The sequence below is a fragment of the Argiope bruennichi genome, chromosome 4, assembly GCF_947563725.1.
Source record: "Argiope bruennichi chromosome 4, qqArgBrue1.1, whole genome shotgun sequence".
Taxonomy (NCBI): domain Eukaryota; kingdom Metazoa; phylum Arthropoda; class Arachnida; order Araneae; family Araneidae; genus Argiope; species Argiope bruennichi.
In genome coordinates, this window is record NC_079154.1 from 130,236,131 (window position 1) to 130,251,744 (window position 15,614).

Here is a 15,614-nt window from a genome sequence, read left to right on the forward strand (position 1 = left end):
TAAGGACAGAAAAAAGTAATGATCAGATGGAGTGAAATCTGTAGGGTATGCAGGATGTGATAAAACATCCCAATCAAACTGTAAGAGCTTCTCTCTTACGACCAATGCATTATGTGGTCTTGCGTTGTCATGATGAAAAACAACGTCACGTCGGTTCATTAATTCTGGTCGTTTTTTTTGCCCTGACAACTTTCAATTGATCCAGTTAATGACAGTATTTCGTAGAATTTATTGTTTCACCTTAGGTAGGCGCCCACCAAATGAACAAAAGAACTTTTTTGGGGTGTAATCCCAGCTTGGGGTGTAGTAGAGGTCTGGTGCGACTGAAACCAATGGCATTGACGGCTAATAAATAAGCCTGCAGGTTTGCACAGGCAGAGCCAGATAAGGCCATTCATAGCGCGATGAGAAAGAAACTTTTGGAACAACCTAATATATTAGTTACTCATTTTGAGTTGGAGAAAATGGGACAACAATGTATTTTACACATTACCAACGACTAAAGAAAAACTAATGTAGCGTTGAAATTACCCCCCCCCCCTTCTAATATCAACCAGTTTGGGTCGATTTATACTAATTTGGATGCTATACTTTCCTCAAAGTTTGATTTCGAAACAAGGTTAAGGTGAATGGATTCCTGTTATAAAAGTAAATTTATTTCCTTTCAAAAATTACTGCAACTATGCAATTGAACTGTAATATTTTTAAATGTCTCCTCATATCATAGACAAAATATAATGCTGTATTTTCCCAAACTTATTTATTAAATTATGGACAAAAAAATTAATTATAGATGATATGATTATTGTACAAAGCGACTTGCTGTTTTGATTTTTCGTAGAATAGAACAGGCCCTTTGATACTATTGCAGCAGAAAATCTATACGAAACTAACGTTTCTCAGTAGTAAATATATTAAATGATACTGATGTTTTTCAGTAATAAATATATCAAACGATACTGACGTTTTTCAGTAGTAAATATATTAAACGATACTGACGTTTTTTAAGTCTATATTTGCACTCGATTGAACTTTTTGTTTTATATCTGTTTCTTGGTTTCTTTTATATCTTCTTCCTCTGACTGAATGTTCTCATTATTGACATGGCGAACGATCTCCAGAATACATCTAATAATATTTTGCAGTTATATTAATCAGTTAAGCGAGGTGTTTGATTCAGTACAGCTATAAAAATGTTTAACGAATAAAGCAATCGTATGAAGTTTCGTTTATATTTGACTGTTGCCATTCGACAATTAGTAATAAGCTCGATTTCTGGTACCACATACTTTAGCTTTTTATATATATAGATTATCGAGTATTAATACTGTGAGATAAAATAAACTTGCAAAAATGATATAAAAATATATTTCAAAAAATACTACGTATAATTTTTTTTTATGTTATAAGTATGTGCATGGCTTAGCGTTATATTTTATGGCGAACGGTTCATTAGTTCTTTCACCAGAAGTAGAAAAAACACGATCGACTGAATGTAGGCATGCTGATTGTTGTTAAAAATGTTTTATGCACACGCAAACAAAAAATAAACACACATACACATAATACACATATACAAACAAACACACGCACACAAACACACAAATAAACACACATACACATACACGAACACATGCATACACACAAACAAATAAACACACATACACATACACGAACACATGCATACACACAAACAAATACATACATAAATACACGCATACACACAAACAAATAAACAAACATACACATACACGAACACATGCATACACACAAACAAATAAACACACATAGACATACACGAACACATGCATACACACAAACAAATAAACACATACATAAATACACGCATACACACAAACAAATAAACACATACATAAATACACGCATACACACAAACAAATAAACACATACATAAACACACGCATATACACAAACAAATAAACACATACATAAACACACGCATATACACAAACAAATAAACAAACAAACGCGCGCATACACATAAAAAAATAAACACACACACACACACACTCTTTTGAATGAAAAAAACAAGCTTTTAGTTTTTACATTTATTCAGGAATTAATCATAAAACAAGCACAAACAAGATTCGTTTCGCCCGAAGGATCACAAAGAAAGGCAGCATACGTCACAGAGCAATGCAACACATTTTCACAAAGAAAGCATTGCTAATGAATAATGCTCCTCTTTTGATACGACGCAGTGCAATTAAGGAGGAAGGAAAATCACAACCGTCTCTCAAAGCTGCATGATTTGATTAGCATTTTAAAGAAATGAATACGAGGCTACTTTAGAAAAAATTCACTTGCATGTTTTCATTAACAACTTTAGATCTATTTCGTTAATCAAAGTTAATAAATTCAGAAAGGAGAGAATCATAATAATATGAATTTATTTTCTTTCATTTGAAGATAAAAGAGCAAGAATATTATTGCGCAGGTGTAATAGGCCCTGAATGATTACTTTTCCAACCACGAGGAAAACTCGATTAATTTGGTCACTTAAGTTGCAAACCTTTCGCTCAAGCAGAAAACAAAAACTACTTTTCGAAGAGTGGCACTTAATAATGTGAAATTTAATTGAACATCACTTTTAAAGAAAGAATACTCTGCTTCTTTCTCTGAGGTATGTGCTCTGATTTATTCGAGCGAATGCTAATTTAATCTTTAGAGAAAACAACTTTATTTCTAGGTTCTTGAAAAATATACACTTTTGATTCTTGGGAAGGAAAAAAAAAAAAAAAAAAAGATGTATTTATTTTTAAAAAATTGCTCCCATTTATAATCCTTATTTTTGTAAAATGGCTGGGCGATGAGTAATAAAAAGAAAACAATTTAAAACCTAAATTTATGCCTTAAAGGTAAGAAGCTAAACTTTGTTATCTTACTTACGTTTTTTTCAAACGAAGTAAATAAAAATTAAGAAACTAGTTATGTGAAATATTCCATTTAAGTATTAATCATTAACAGAAAAATTTAATTAGGTGATTAAATAGACTCATCGGGTTAGATGCTTTTCGTGAAAAAATCCCCCCAAAAATTATATTTAAAATTTGCATAATTTTTATTTCATTAATATTCTGGAATAAAATTTCACTAAATTATAGATGATTTATCGCAATATTCTCATTTTATAACGTTTGTTTTCTTGCATTGTACTTTTACTTATGAAGTGGTTTTGCAAAACTATTTCACCTGTTATCTCTTTTCGTAAATACAAAATGTTTTTCTACAGTTTGTGAAAATTTCTGAATAGGCCTGAATGCCCAGAGACAAAATTAAATCTTCTAGTAATCTTTAGTTTAGTTTAGTTATATTAACGTCCCTTTTTAAATCAACACTAAGGCTATTTTGGGACGAACCTCATCATTTTGTACCGCGGTCAGATGACGAGGACGACACCTGGACTGGCACCCCCTCTCCAAACTTCCACACCACACCAGTGGGAGGATATTGACCTTTGCATCTGCTAGTGCGGAGTAATCTAGTATATGTCATCATTCTTTAGATTCTATGGCTGGAATGAATTATGACTGTCCGACTGGAATTACATTTTGAGGCAAAATGGCTATTCAGCTGGCATTCGAGGATAAAGATCAAATGCCTATTACTTTTTGTAAGGCGATAGTGGACTAGATATTTAATGAATAGTGAAGACAATCTTGGCGAAACCTCTTCAGGGACACATTTTCTTCACGTGTGACAGATATCACAACCCCGAAGCCCCTCAGTGACTTGGTCTTTTTTCTGAATTACTCTAGTGCCCAATTCTTTTACTTTTAATTTTTTACTAGATATGTGGTGCGCATTTAATTGCCAGCAATTTGATTATGACAGTATCTAATGATTAATTGAAGTTTGGGTCTGCTAAGCTTCATGAAAAGACATCAGTGTCTTGGGCTTGGTCATTTTCATTGGTAATCACTATCAATCATATTAGTGCAATTTGATGCGCAATTTAGATGTCTTTCCCAGTACAAGCTTTGGAGAGAGTTTTACAGTTACTGTTAGAGAATTTTGCATTGTCATATAAATATTTGATTTCATTTGTTAATAAGTTTTACTTCTCATGTTAATGTTTCATTCATTTTTTAACATTTACAAAGTTTTAATTTTTCACATTATATAATATCTATTGAAAGAAAGTTGTTAACAATATTTTAGTTATTAAACAGAAAAAAAAGGAAATTGAAGAAAATGGCAAGCTTTTCATGAAAGTTCTGCCAATTGCTCGCAAGAGATGCCTCAGACGAAGCGAAGTGCAGGGGAAAGTCTGTGGCAAGATTGAAAGCTGGTTACATTTGCAAACTGATAACGAGTCTTCAATGATGGAAATGAATGGCGCCCACTCTAATTGTGGTCCAATAGTTTATTTCTGAAGAATGAGTGACAAATGCATACATCCGGTTGCAAAGATGCTTGAAATGAAGTAAGCAATTATTTCTTATGCTATTCGCATGAATCAACGTAACACTAAAATAATTTACAATGTTTTTAGTTTTTATACAGTTTTTCGATTCTTTTAGTAAAATGTAGAAATATATCTTTGACATGCAAGAATTTTAAACGTACAAAAACACAAGAATAATCTAAAAGAGTTGCAAATAAACTGAGATCATGTTTCAGTAGATTTCTTTCGCTTACTTTAAGTAATCGGGATAGTCTGGTTGGTGGAGCGGTGGATTCGCGTCCCTTAGGTTCCGAGTTCGAACCCCGCCGGCCGAAGATTCCCCGCATGCTTGGTGGCTGACGCACATGTAAATCTGACGTGGTCACAAAGTCCTCCATGGCTAGAGTAATACCACTGGTGGTACTGGATCAGGGGTGATCGTTCTCTGATTCAGGTCTAAATTACGACCTGTGGAAGAGTGAATGAAGTCCGCCCAGTAATAAGGGTTGTGACGTTGTGTAGCTAAGTCGTTCTCTTGGGCCTAGATGGCGCTAGTATAAAAACAAGAGACGCTCTCCCACCGGCTTAAAATCGCTGTCTTCGTAACAGCGAGCTTGTCCATGGCAAGTGCCATAAGAAATAACAACTTGAAGTAATGAAATATCACTGCTGTTTCGAAGAGACTTCTGAACAAATAATTAAATATTGAGTGTGTCTTATTTCTTTAGTAAATACATTAACATTGAAGGTACATAACTCCTAAATGCCTCTAATATTTTTTTTCGGGGGGGGGTCATAATCGATTATGTATTGTTGTTGTTTTTTAAGGTACTTGCCATGGACAAGCCCGCTGTTACGAAGACAGCGATTTTAAGCCGAAAGAGTGCGTTTCTTGTTTTAGTAGCGCCAACTAGGGCCAAGAATACGACTTTGCCACTCACGCACCACTCATTCGCGACCCCTTCACTCATTGCATTTCCAATCACTCATGCATAACCCCTTTTTACAGGAGGGCACATTAACACATTTCACACATAAAACAGAGGAGGAACAACCATCCCCGAACAGAGACTCGAACCCAGATCACGGGGAAGACACGCTGCCCCTATGCCAAGACACCGGCATCGATTATGTAAAATAAGAAAATATAAAAATATAACCAGTTAGCAAATTAATAAATAAATAACAGTGATAAATACATTTACTAGGGATTCTTCAGACCAAATTAGAAGTGATAACCCATTACTGAGCACCAAAGAAAAACTAGCCCAAAAAATTCTTCACTGACCAATTTATTTTAAACAAATTAAAAGAAGTCTTTTGCATTTTTAGCAGAAAACTGTAGGATTTTCTAGAATTGAAAATAAATATTTAAACTAAACTTGAAAATTTAAAAAAGGATTAAAATACGCTTGCAATCGATAACTAAATTGATCTTATTTTCGGCAACCAGCAGACTGCCTGCGTTATCATTCCTGCAATTATAACAAATATTCGATTTTTGTTCGTCGTTTAAACAGGAAATTACCTCGATAACCGAAACATTGAAATCAGCCCGGAGACAGTTAGAATTATTTTAATGTAATAATATTTTACAGATGTTATTTTCAAATCATTTAGCACCTTTTTTATTATTGTTCCCTTTAAATAATATGAAGAAAAATGTTATAATCCCGCCTTATTACTTGCGGCATATCCGATACTTCTCCAAGACGCAAAATGGCGAGATTCTCAATTAATTTCAAATAGATAATATTTAACTGGTATTGTATCAGAAATTTTTTCACCATTTGAGCACGAAATATAACTAGATTGTCGGAGGACAATTGGGGAAACCCGAACTTGGTTTCAGTAATTCTGTGCAAAATTTACTCTCTTTTCTACATATTATACACTCTTATTGCATTTCAAGGGCCTCGGTGGCCTAGTGGTAAGGTCTGGGTTTTGGGTTCGAGACCCTATTTCGTCGTGTAAGCTGGTCTGGTATACCTTAAATCCGTCGGTGCTAAACAAACTCCGGCTGGTCGGGGGAGGTGTGGAAGCTTACAGAGGGGGCAATTCCACCTCAGGTGTCGTCTTCGTCATCTGACCGTGATTCAAAATTGAGAGGTCCTTCCCAAAATAGTCCTAGTGCTGATTTAAAATGGGACGTTAAGGAAACTAAACTAACCTTACTGCATATCATTTCTGCTAACATATGGAAGAACTGAATAGAAAAATAATCCGTAGATGGCTTCCTTGACAATCAGCGAATAATTTAATCTCTTGATGTAACTTCGATAATTTAAGTGTAACTCAAACAGCAAATTCCGGATTAATTTTCAAAAGATTTGCTTACTATGGATACTGTAATTGTCTCCCTTTATACACAGTAACCATCTTACAATTTCTTTTTGTACATATATTAATAGTATTTTCCACGTAATATTTGGACTATACTTCTGTGTGTTTGTCTACATATATTTGCATATATACTTTATGCTCTTTGTATTTGTGTTTCGAAAATTTTATCTTTATTTGATAATGCTTGTCCAATCGTATTATATCATTTACTGCATGTTTCTGTTAGTATATGAATAATTTTTTTCTGTTTATATTTGTGTAATTTCTTGTTTCTCCCTTTTCTTTGCATTTAAGTCTACTCTTTTATATTTGAGATTTCTTCCACTATCAATTGTGTCCTGACTTACGCTTGTAAGTCTTGTGGTATATTTGTTGGCACACAAGGAGTTTGTCCCTCGAAAATTATATATATATATATAATATATGATAATGTATGAAGATTCGATCAATTCATATAAGTACGTTCATACAAGTATAGTAGTATTCAGCAAGCATATATGCATTCTGAAACTTATGAAATCGGTCTAAAAGAGAGAAAGTGAAATATATATATATATATATATATATATATATATATATATATACATATTTCAGATTCTTTTCACAGCACGCAGATGGTACTGAGGTGCGCTTGCTACATTGAATCTGTATAATAACGTATTCGGTCTTTTTCTTTGACTCAAAACAAAACATTTCTCATCAAAAACACTTTCTCTGAAAACTCGTATTTTCTGACGTGATATATTTTAGATAAGACAAAGAACTTTCTATTCTTCAGGCTGTAGAAGCGAAAAGAAAGAAGATAGTTAGAGAAAATAAAAGATTAAAGGCAAGACAGAAAAAAAGTTATCTCAAAGTTTTAATCTTGATTAAAAAAAATAAATAAATTCTTTATGACAGAACGAAAATAGAAAAAAAAATAACAACACTCGAAGGAAAGATGAAGAATTCTTTCTGCCGGGCGATGCTGTCACCATGGCAAGACAAATAACTGCAAAATAGCTGACATAAGTTGTGTCTTATTTTGATGGAAAAGAAAGAAAATCGAATTCTTGGCGAAGAAGAATGTGTTTCGAAGGAATGATTTTAAGTCTTTGGAAGCATCTAAAATCAATACTGCATTCGAGGGACTCTTTCATTGAATATCTTCCACCTGTGAATTAATAAGCAGTGCGGACGTCATGTTTCGAAACTTTACAAATAGACAAAGTTTCGAAAGAAGGCGGATATATATTTATTAAGCCAAGCTTAGTATTTTTTTATAAGCAATAAACAAAATATGGGAACAGGTTTTCAATATCATCAGCAGTTAATATCTCTTTCTAAATAAAAATACAAGAATTTGGAAGAAGAAATGTAATATATAAACGTTCTTGAAATGGCATAATACTAAAATGTATTTAATGAAATAAAATTCTATTTTTAAAATTTAAATCATTTGAACGCTTTAAGTCACTAATTTTACCTAATATGCAAAAATGAATTTTTGTTTGCGCTGCCGTACCGTTCATCTGACTGAGATAAAACTTTGCCAACTTATTTCTTGCACTTGCGCAAAGGGTATAGGCATAGTACAATTATTAGAATTTATTTTGGGCACAATAGAATTTACAAACTAAAGACAACATTTATGTATTAACCAATTACATACATTAGAATCAAAAGATAAATCATGCGGCTAGAATCGAAGCAACAGTTTTTAATGGGAATGCAAATGGAGAAGATGTGTTCATTCAACGGATTCTCATTATTCCCATCGGCAGGCTCCCGCTGGAGTGGTGTGGTGTGGAGAGGGGGTGCCAGCTCAGGTGTCGTCCTCGTCATCTGACCGCGGTTCAAAATTACGAGGTCCGTCCCAAAATAGCCCTAGTGTTGCTTTCCAAAGGGACGTTAATATAACTAAACTAAAACCCATCGATAGGCCTTTTGATTTCAAATGACTGCAGTTTCCTATGCGACTTACATTCTCGATGACCATTAACAAGGTGCAAGGTCCATCATTTCAAGTGAGGAGCAAGTTGTATGTTTGCGACAGTCGGACAGTCAAGAAATTTATTTGTTTTTGTTATAATCGGGAAAACAAAAACAAAAAAAAAATATTGTCTACCCTAAAGCAATTGAATAATGAAATGAAAAAAAAAAAGAATAAATATTATTTATACTTCTCTTTTATATATCATTCAATTTCAATGAATGATTTCACTGTCAACAATAAAACAAATACCATTCTCTCTATCATTACTAATTAAACAAGATAACTATTTCAAACTTCAAACGATATTTCCAAAATTATTTCTCCTGCGGCAGCAACGAGCCGGGTACCAGCTAGTATATTGTAGTTTCTTATTCTTTCATTTTGTACTCTTGATGTCACTTCGTTTCAGAACTCTAAAGAGAATCAATCAATCTAAGGGGAATTTTATGGAATTCTAAAAAAAAAAAAAATGTTATGTATCAAGTAAAAATTTCGAAATGAAACGTTTGGTGATAACTTCTCAGATGATGAATACCGATTCTTATTCACATTTGATGACAGACTAAGTTTTATCATGTGTTGTTGTAGTTTCTTATGGTACTTGTCATAGACAAGCCCGCTGACAAAGTCAGGGCTTCTAAGCAGAAATAGCGCCTCTGGTTTCAGTCGCGCCATCTAGGGCCAAGAGTACGACTTAGCTACTCATGCGTCACAATCCATTTTACAGAGTAGACTTCATTCATACATTTCATTCACTGAACCACAGATCGTAGTTTAGACCTAAATCAGAGAACTATCACCTCTGATTCAGTACCCGAAGTGGCCGGTCGAACTCACAATCCAAGGGATGCGAATCCAGCGCCCTGCCAACCAGGCTATCCCGGACCCTGTTTAATCTTCTCTCCAACAACAACAACAAAAACAAACAAATAAAAAACACTTTTCAGGAACAAATGCTAGTTTTATCTCGGTGATTAAAAATTATGATATGGTTGTTGGAAGATTATGTCAAAGAATTTATCAGAAACTGAAATCTTCGATAAGCAATTTTCTATGGTGCTACGATAGATATTCTAAAGTATAAATATTCAGTTGTATCACATTTTTGAATTTCCGATGAAAATTACATATGAAGCATTCATCCACATTGGTCATCCATTTCCTTTTAAGTTATAAATGACCCAATCTTCGTAATCGAGGTATTTTTGTGTGGTTTTTTTTGCCCAGGCTAAATTCGTTTGCTGGCTGAATTTTTCGTATTTCAGAATACTTTAGACAATTTGCAGAATATATGAACATACAGACCAATAATAAAAGAGCTAAATTTTTTAATTTAGTTCCAAAAAAATCAAACATTGTTTCGCAAGTTAAAATGCCATTAGCAATCCCTTATAACAGAGGTGGGCTGTCTTTTCCATCGTGGTGGCTACTTCTAATTTTTTCAAGATGTTGCGGTCCATCCAGTGGCGTAAGTGTAGGGAGCTGAAAAAAAGGTCTACAATATTTATTACAACTTAATAATAAATACGGAATATGAATTTACTTACATAACTACAACAATACTAATAATAGCAAGATACAAACACAATAAAAATAATAATAATAGCCACAAATATAATAATATCAAATGATGCATTAATACAAAATACATTAAAAATAAATCATTTTAATCTAAAGTTAATTCTCATAGTTAGTAGAAGACTTAGTCTGCATATGTCGGCTATATTTGAATATATCGGCATATAAGTACTTACTGAATCTTGCACTGGATTCAAAATGGTCGTCTTGAGACCGGGACGAAATGTTATCTTAGTTATATTCATCGTTGAAAATGTTAAATAATATGCAACTTTTTAAAATTAGGATACTTTAGTTAGTCCATGGATTCAAAAGTGTTATTCTTAGGTTCTGAATAACGTGCTTTTTTAAATTATGCCAATTTGAAAGACAAAAACCTCGTTTTTCTCAAGAGATAAAGATAATTTATAGTTTATATTTTCAGTTATTTCTTCCCTATCAACATTGCGAAATGGGTAACAAGTGGATGTAAAAATTGGTTTCTTTCAGTATTTGCTTGTTAAGTCTTAGTTCAAGCGGTCACCCTAAAATGTCTTGGTGGTCCACCGGTCGACCGCGATCGACTTAATGCCCATCTCTATCTTATAATGTGGTCATTATTAAGACGACAGATGTAATCATCCCCGCCCTGCCGAAGCAAATGGAGCACCGATATAATTAAATGTGGTAAACATGAAAAAATACAGTTGTCCCCTATATATTGCATAAGAGAGCATAAAGAGTTTGTTAATATAAAAAAAATATTGAGATTTCTTGACACTTCTTCTTTTTTTTTTTTTTTTTGTCACTCACAACATTTCCCAATTTTTTTAGTACTCAACTTGATGAATTGGAGTATATATATACATTTTTTGTAAAATTTACTCTTCGAGCCTTCATTACAACTCACATTTGTAAGAGACTTTGTGAAATACATTTATTCTTATTCTTGATTCTTTTATAAGAACACATTGAAGAAACCATGTTCTGAAATTAGCTCTGTAGTTAGTAGTTTTAAAGCTAAACGATGTCGAAAGCCATAAGATCAGCTATCCAGTTTATAAAAAGATTTTTAAAAAAATATATAAATAAACAGTGAGCACTAAAACTGGCCCAGCTTTCTCTCAGAAATTCTTTAAAAATAACGATTTAATGCAAATGCTCAAAATAATAAGGAATTTCATTTTGACATTTTCCAAAACAGTCAAAAGAGGTTTAATAAAAGCTGATATTTTTCATGATTTCTCAAGATGTTGCTCTTCAGAGCATTTGGTTTTAAAGAGTCCTTTCCTTTTCGCAATTTGAAATATTTCTACTTTCAATTTAAAAGCGCTTTTTGGAAATCTGCATAAGAAGTTTTCTATTAATTTAAGTAAACATTTTAATAACTTCTTCCTTTTTTTTTGTTAAACAGACGATATTATACAATTTCAATTGCCCCCGGCGATGTGCAACAAAGCGTTCACATTTCGATTTTGAAAAAGCATCTTTTTTCGACGAAAAGACTCTCAGGAATTTATCAACATCTGTGCAGGTTTTTTTTTCTAAATCATTCAAAATATCAAAAGAAAGAATATATTGAGAGTGCAACATAATAAAAATAAAAGAAACGGTAAACCTCATTTTGAAATATTTCAATCCCTTTTTCATAAATGGTGTACCCTGATGATTGTATGCCACAATTGATTATTATTTCTGATTTAGTTTCGATCTTTCAACTGCTCACACAATACCCTTTGCTAGCCCATTGAGAAGTATTTTGGATCTATCTGATGCTGAGGAATATTCGTTTCTTCAGTATTTCATTAAAATATTCTGGAAAAACTTGGCCGAAGTGGAATGATAGTGGGAGAAAAATATCACCGCCATTTTATCTATTGCCTTTCTTCCCCATTTTCTGAATCATTTCTGAAAATGTCTCCTTCCTAATAAACGTTTGTTCATCCTTCGATACCGAGGACTGACAGGAAGTGACAGTATGCAAGATTTAATTGTGCAGACGAAAAAGTAAAAGAAAATATTTATTAAGATCAATGCCACTTTCTTCCCCCACCCCGTTTTGATGTTTTTTATATGTTAAGGAAACTGGAGTAAATTCTTCTTATTCTACTATTATGCTTTTATTCCCGATTCGACTAAAACAAATTGTTTAGACATAAAATGCTACACAGGTGCTTCAAATGCATTAGAACAGAGGTGGGCAGTCTTTTCCATCGTGGAGGCTACTTCTAATTTTTTCAAAATGTTGCAGTCCATACAATGGCGTAAGTGTGTGGAACTAAGAAAAGGATCTACAATATTTATCACAACTTAATAATAAATACGGAATATGTACTTATTAACATAACACAAAAATAATAATTAGCAGGATATAAACATAATAATAGTCACAAATATAATAATATCAAATGATGCATTTAATGTCAAACAATTCAAAATATATTAAAAGTAACTGATTTTCATCTAAAGTTAGTTCTCGTAATAAAGTTAGTAGAGGACTTACTCCACATATTGTCCGCGAATCTTAAATATCTCTTTATATAATTACTAACTGCTCATCTTACACTGGATTGTAAATGGTCGTCTGTCAGATGGGAACGATATGTTGTCTTAATAATATTCATCGTTGAAAATGCAGATTCACACATGTAGGTAGAGCCAAAAAAACGATGTTAAATGATGTGCAACTTTTCTAAATTAGGATGCTTTATTCCGTCCGTTAGATTCCAAAATTCTTAGATTTCGGAACTACTTGCTTTCAAAATTATGCCATTTTGAAAGAGAAAAACTTCGTTTTCCTCAAGAGATAAAGAGAAAGATATTTTCGGTTATTTCTTCTGCATCAACATTACCAAATAGGTAACACATGAATGTACAATTGATTTCTTTTAATATGCACATCTCAGGACTTATTAAAGGTGGTTTCGCCAAAATGTCTCGGTGGTCCACCGGTTGATCGTGATTAACTCAATGCCTGGATTAGAACAGTATGGAATAATTGCTAAGTATGGAATATAAAAAAATAAAGTATCTTGAGCTCTAATTCGTAATATTCTTTTCTTCTTGTTATTAACAGAAATATCATAATGTTGCTTTCAATGTGCAGACAAATGCTTTGAAATGATTTTTCCAGCAGAAAAGCAGGCTTTCTCAGTTTTATTGACGTTTATGAGTACGTGTCAGATCTAGTTAGTGCAGTCTTAAAGATTTGAAATTCTTCTCAAATAAACAAACTTTCTAATTCTATAAATGACTATGCTTCCTGAAATGCAAATTTTCATTTTCCAGATTTACATAAATTCTGAATAAAATTAAAAGAGATACAGCAATAAATTATAAATTGCTCATGTAATACTACCTCTTACATGTTTTCTAAAAACACACATTTATTCAGTATAAAATATACACGGAAAGAAGCAGGGTAATCGACCTCCAATAAATTTTATATTGAAATTTTATAATGAAATTTAAAAAAGAAATAAGTAATGCATTGCTTTTTTAACTTAGGGCTTCCTTTTATGTCAAAGGGAAATGCTATACACATTTCTTTAATTAATGCACTCTTTTAAGTTGCCTTCATACGCGGAAGAAGGCAACTTAAAAGAGTGCATTAATTAAAGAAAAGTGTAATTAAATTAAATAACATATTTTAATAAAGTCTTAGTTCTTGCTTTTAATTAATATCAGCACTGTCACTCCAGTTGTGACAGTGAAAAGTATCATTGCCGGCATAATTAGTTTTTTTTTCCAAAAAAAATAAAAAATATGGAAAAGGGAGAGGGAGTCTTTTACAGTATTTGAATGATCGCTGAACAAGAAAAAAAAAAATGCTCGCAACCTCAGAAGGGAGAAAAAATTCAATTTATTGGTTTAATTCCGAATTAAAGCCACCGATATTATAACCGAATTGCACTAAAAGAGAAAAATGAAGCTTTGGTTTCGTTTCGTAATAATAGTATCCAGTATTTGAAAAAACATGAGGGTTATTTTGAGAAATAACTATGTACAATACCGTTATCATATGAAGATCATCATAACTATGGCGTCACCTCCCTCGGCAAACTGAGGCCACGGTGGCCCGGAGGTAAGGTTTAGACCTCGGAACTGAAGGGATTCAGGTTCGAGCCTGATTCAACCGAAGAAGCACTATGCAAGCAGGCCTGGTGCTTGCTAAATCTGTCGGGGACAAATGTCCTCCGCTGGTGTGGTGTAGTGTGGGAATTTGGGGAGAGGGCTGCCAACTCGGGTATCGTTCCACGTTCCTAGTTTCATCGTCTTCTGACCACGTTTCAAAATTACGAGGTCCGTTCAAAAATAGGCGTAGTGTTGCTTTTAAACGGTACTTTAATATAACTAAACTAACCAACTCTCTCCAAACTTCATCGTCATGACAGCGAAAGGACGAACCTACAAACACAATATATGGAGCTCTTTTGCAATTTTGTTATTTATTATCACGAAATTGGTTCGATCGGATTGACTCGAGAAAACAATTTGTTACTTTTACAAACTTGTTACCAGAATTAATTACAAATAGATAACAACCTTCAAAGATTTTTTTTTTTTTTTTTTTTTTGCTGAATCGATTTATTGTTATAAATCATATTCTCTCAATAAAATGTTATGGAATTCTATCTATAATTTCTAGAATTATAAGGTTTTGAAAAATGATGTTTCCAATAATAAATGAGTCTAATGAACTTTCGGTGAGTTTTTGGAAAGTATTGTATACTTATTAAAAACTTTCACACTCTCTAAAAGAAAATTTTCCTATTTCATAAAATAACGAAATAAAAACATAGATAAAACAAATTTAGTATTTTTTGATGAAATTTTAAAAATGAATGTGCATAAAATGTTAATTATTACGTAGTAAAATTATGCATGAGACCAAAGCTGACATACTAAAAATCCGGTATTCAAAAAATTATTCTCATACTTCAAATATTTTTCGCAGTATTCATAAAAAGATTGTAAAATTCGCACAATCAATTTGCATCATCCACTTTCTGACGGGCCGTTTGCTTATTTGTATTCATAGATCTACTCTTCATGAAAAACGAACTTTAACGACTTTTATAATGACACAATTGGCTAAATATTCGATTAAATTTCAAATTAAACAATTTTAATTGAACACAAATTTTGCATTCTATTAAAAATCTAATGTTTTTTTCCATTCAAAGGATATGGAATTTGATTTTAGGATAGATTGACAGTGAGAATGTTTAATCTGTGACTATGTGAATGTTTCATTGATCTAGTATATACTGTAGGATCAATTAGTTTTTTCTTTAGAATTTATATAATTTCTTTATTTTTTAATTCAGT